We start from the raw sequence: 5481 nt of genomic DNA on the forward strand, positions 1-5481 counted from the left end.
TCTCTCTCTCCCTCTCTCTCTCTGTGTGTGTGTGTGTGTGTGTGTGTGTTGTGTTATGACTCTGATGATGGTTCATTTCTGATCCATATGCAGCTATGCTCGTTGCACTCGTGCGGTTTCTGTTGGTGAGTTTCCTTTTCAGTTTTCTGCCTTAATTTGCTTCAACTTTCATCTGTACTTCTTCTCTCCAAGTAGAGCATTCTTCTGTGGGCATTAATACTAGTAGCCTAGGAGCATCTGCTTTATGCCTTCTGCTATTGCATATATTTGCTTATCCTGATGATAGTCCTAGCAGCTGTAGACTTGTAGTAGTTTGGCATTAGTTTTACCTGTGTGTGGTTAGCAATACAACCAAACTGGTTCCTTGAACTCTTTGATGAATCTGTGTTGAAGTACTTTGATCTAAAACTCTAAATTAATATGCACTTGCTGAAAATGAGCCTTAGTTTATGAATGAATAATACACTGAGTAGTTGCCATTCCTCTGGTAGCTTATTGATGTATACATTGTGAGTAGTTCCCATCCCTCCATTAGTTTATTGATGAATACGCTGAGTAGCTTCCTTTCATCTGTTAGTTTATTTATGAATAACACTGAGTAGTTTTTTTTATCTCTGTTAGTTTATTGATGAACACACCGAGTAGTTTCCATTCCTTTGTTCTGTGTTATCTATGTTCACATTGAAAAGAACAACACAGAAGCAATCCCCCTTGTTGTTTTACGATTTTGCATACTTGAATAACTTAGCTGAAGTCAGTGGTTCTTATGGTATGCGTATGGCTCCTTTGGTCAGTCCTATTTCACCTTCTCTTGGATTTCTGTAGATTTATGTATGTGGCACGTTTAATTTTGCAGGGGAAATAAAAAAGGTTTGCGAGACTGACCTTGGGATCGTGTCTCAGTGTTGCCTGCCAAGGCATGCTGCCAGACCGAACAAGCAATATATGGAGAATGTTGCACTCAAAATCAATGTGAAGGTAACATAAGCACCTGGTCCATGTTTTACATTCAGTTTCGATGGAATGTTTTGATTCGTTGTCTATTTTGGTTTGTGTTAAATGTGATAATTCTGTGTCTTAACTAGGTTGGGCGGCCACCTTCCATTGAGAAGGCCTTCACTAGATTTGGTGTTCCTGCTGTAAAAAAAGTACCAACAATAATTTTTGGTGCTGATGTTACACACCCCCCACCTGGAGAGGACTCCGCATCATCTATTGCTGCGGTTAGTTCTTCCCCATGGCTAACAGTTTGTCAATTCGTTTTGTTTCTATCTGATTTTATCTTTCAAATGGAATTATCATCTTGATGCACATACCTGTTGAGTACAAATAGACTTATCTGTATCTTTTATTGGATTGATATAGGTGGTGGCATCAATGGACTGGCCAGAGATCACCAAGTACAGAGGTCTTGTCTCTGCTCAACCACACAGGCAGGAGATAATCGAAGACCTCTTCAGTGTCACCAAAGATCTGCAGAGGGGTAATGCCAATGGCGGCATGATCAGGTGAGTTTTGTGATTAGTCAGAGACGACTGCTAACAATTGCCCTGTGGATCAACTGCTAACCTGACATGATCAACTGCTAACCTGACATAATTTTCTGTATAGGGAGTTACTGATTGCCTTCCGCAGGAAGACAGGCCGGAGGCCTGAGAGGATACTCTTCTACAGGTGTGTACACAAATTCATGACACACTTTTCATACTGTTCAGTTAATGGAATTGCCTGACTGATCATTCTCATCTATAGGGATGGCGTAAGTGAAGGCCAATTCAGCCATGTTCTGCTTCATGAAATGGACGCAATCAGGAAGGTAAGTTACATGCAAATTCCTGTTTTGGTCTGCCTCCTCTGATATTATCCTTGGTTTTTGTCATTTTGATGGTTTCCAACTTCTCTGTTGCAAGGCCTGCGCCTCTTTGGATGAGGGGTATATGCCCGAAGTCAGTTTTATCCCAGTCGAGAAAAAGCACTATACTCGGCTATCACGTGAAGTGAATGAGAAGCGTGAGATAACTGATAAAAGTTCATGGGAAGGTATTTGTATTTTTATGATGATGCTAACAAATTCCTTCTACTTCTTGAAGCATACATTTAATTCATGAAACATTATAATAGCTGTAGCTTCTAGTTTTATATCAACGAGATGATTTTCTCGATACCTTTAATTCTTGAAGCATTATACGAGCCTTAGTAACAAATTTATTTAACATGTTCAGGAACTTGTGCTGGACAACTAATCAAAAAGCAACAACCACTCAACATTTTTGTGGATACGCCTATGCGCAGATATACCGTTGATATTCCTCCAACATCTAGCTGTTATTTGCTTAAAACGACTATTGAAACAAAAGTTGGAGGATGTATTGACAACTGTACACTCACTTTTGATTGCGGCCAAACTATAGAATGTAACAGAACTCTAGGATACTATGGAATCAAGAATTATTCGGTGCTAAAGCTAAATCCCAAATTGAGAGGAGGAAACCCTCCTACCCAGGAGGTTTCCAAAAAACCTAATAAGTAAGTAGTTTTTTCCCATTTACTTATAGCAACTTGTTATGATATTTTATTCAGGCCTTAAAGAAGCTAACAGTTTGTGTAAATTAATTCTTAAGGGGGGCTTCAAAAAAGTTAGGAAAGCGCCGGCATGATGAGCAATCAAGTGTTCAGGAGACCTTGTGAGTTTCTCCATTTTAATAAATAACACAATGCCAGCACACAATTTCCTGCAATTTGTTATGATCTTTTATCCAGGTCTCAAAATTTAAAAATTTATGTAAATCAATTATGCAGGAGAGTTTCAAAGAAACCGCGGAAGTGCGAACATTGTGGTCAGAAACCGTGAGTTACCTCAATTTATGTTGTCTCATTGCTTGCACTAAGTATTTACTGTACTAAACAACACAACAGCAGTGTCTAGGGAGTGGGGGCCTATAGTTTGCCCCCTCACTTAGAATAATTTAGCCCTTGAACAGCAGCATATCCCAAAGAACCATAGCAGAGTACATCATTTCTAGGTCCACCAAAACTTCTTGCCGTGAGTTACCTCAATTTATGTTGTCTCATTGCTTGCACTAAGTATTTACTGTACTAAACAACACAACAGCAGCGTCTAGGGAGTGGGGGCCTATAGTTTGCCCCCTCACTTAGAATAATTTTAGCCCTTGAACAGCAGCATATCCCAAAGAACCATAGCAGAGTACATCATTTCTAGGTCCACCAAAACTTCTTGCTTCTCACAGTTCTCTCTCTCTCGTAAATTCGTGGCCATAACAATTCAGTTTGGTCTGTTCAGCAGTATTGCCCAACAAAATCTCAGTTGTGCTCTTTTTTTTTGTGTAAAATTCTAGATGTTTCTTCCCCACCATGTGGTGATAGTGCATTGAATATATTTTGCAGGGGGAGACCCTCAAGAATGCTATTCGCAGATCCACTTCTTGATGAGTATATTCTTAATCATGGTTCTAGTTTTATTAAAAAGAAAAGAATTCCATCTATGAAAAGGAAGGGATCCAAAATATGGAGAGGTGTTGGAAGTGCAGAGGGTATCACACTCTGTATCAGCATAACTGAGATTCTCAAAAAGGCGGCCAAAGCAAAGCGATCTTGGGACGGTAAAATTGGTCTGAGGGACTTCAGGGTTGTGGATGGCCGAGCCATATTAATCAAACCTACCAACTGCAGACTCAACTCTTTGAATTTCCGAAAAGATTGTAAATGTTTCTCTGGATTCATTAGGAAAATTCTAGGTGCAGCAGCAGCAAAATTGTTCTATATGAAGGATTTGTTGCATAAGCTTGATTGCGCATCAAAAGATGATATTTATTGGTTATTGGATTATGTGGGTGCTCATCTTGCTCTGAAAACTAACACAGAATGGGGTAACTAAATTATTATTTGTTTCTTGTTACTCAATTTGTTTGTTTAGTATAGTATTTTTGTTTCACTTGTCACTCAATTTGTTTTTGTTAATACAGGTAAAATTATTCGTCAAATCATGGTCTTTCATGACGGATTAAACAAATCAGCTCAGAAAAACTTCATGGCTGCGGTAAATTGTGTTCGGTGCCCTTCAAATTGGTCTCAAGGAAGGCTTCAAAAGCATTTCATCTTCAGACCAAATGTGGCATACAGAAAGAGAAGAAACTGGCCTGCATATGACAAAACATCACTTGGATGTTTCAAGTGTCTGCGCAACAATTCAACTCACGGCTGCGCTGTGAGTTTTTTTGTACAGCAAATTTGTTTCCTTTTGAACAATCTCACGTTTATGATAACCATTAATTATTGAACAGTTGGCGGATTATGCGGGGCCAATGTTGTTGGGCAATTTTGTGTGTGATGTAATTCGGGAACTGTTGATGCACAAATACCCAATCCAAGAGGCCCTCGGAATATAGGTATTCATTTCTGCCATAATTTGTTTTAACTTTTTTTTTCTGTACTTCCTCTCTCCAAGTAGAGTATTCTTTTGTGTGCATTGATCATTAGTAGACAGGATATCCGCAGGACTATCTGCATGCCTTCTGCTATTGAATTATTATGCTTGCTTATGCTGATAACAAACTTTCTTAATAAATTTGTGCTGAGGGACTTTGGTCTAAAAGTCTAAATTAGCATGCATGAACACGGAGTAGTTTCCCTTCCTGTGTCATTTACTTCCAGAAGAAGGCAACTTACTGAAATTGTTATGCAGTCAGACCACTGAAGTGCACGAGAGGGGCCTGTAGAGGTGTGCCAGCTCCCAAAGATCAAGGACAACGTCAAGGACGTCATGTTCTACTGCTGAGCTCCTGTGGAGGGAGCTGTTCCTTGTGCGACCTACCCTACCCTGAGTTGCGTGTGAGAGCCTGAGATGGCCATGACTCTGTTTTGCCGTGGAGCCTGTTGCTCATGGTTATCTTGTTCAGTTTGTAGTAGCCAGGATATCTATGACTCTGTCTTTGTTACCTTCAACTCTATCTGAGACCTATCCTATGCAAGTGGTTCAAGTTACCAAGTGGTTTTGCTAGTTGCCATATTGTTGTTCTGTGCTATTCTGATCTTTGGCTTCTTTTTAAGTTTGATCCTTTTTTGGCTTTGTGGCTGGGATCTGGTGAACTATTTTGGTTCTGGATTCAAGTCAGAGGAGCAACTTGCTTGAGCTTCTCTTGGCTTGCACTCGGGCTTGTCCAGAATCCAAAACTGTTAGCAAGTTCTAGATTCCACAGCCGAATTGGCCTTTGAACAACTTGTCTTTTATTTTACTCCTGGTTCTTTGCAGAAGAGTTCTCCATTGTCTTGTAGATAGAGATCCATGTGGAGTTTTTTAACACAAAGTTCTCAAAGAGAGGTTGCTTCCAAGGACAAGTTTTCACAAGGGGCAGGATTTTCAGTTTCTAGTACTATGAATTTCTTGGAGTTTGTGGTAAGCATGTTTGTACCCATAATGTGGTCACAAGCTTCACTACACTTCACTGTGTGTCCTTGTAAACT

At 39.8% G+C, this 5481-nt stretch overlaps 1 pseudogene; it reads left to right on the plus strand.

Moving 5' to 3' along the window:
- The window catches only part of LOC119312287, a 10567-nt pseudogene extending 5541 nt beyond the window's left edge, over positions 1-5026 (plus strand).
- The last annotated feature ends 455 nt before the right edge of the window (positions 5027-5481 follow it).

This window comes from Triticum dicoccoides, chromosome 5B (assembly GCF_002162155.2).
Source record: "Triticum dicoccoides isolate Atlit2015 ecotype Zavitan chromosome 5B, WEW_v2.0, whole genome shotgun sequence".
Classification (NCBI taxonomy): Eukaryota; Viridiplantae; Streptophyta; class Magnoliopsida; order Poales; family Poaceae; genus Triticum; species Triticum dicoccoides.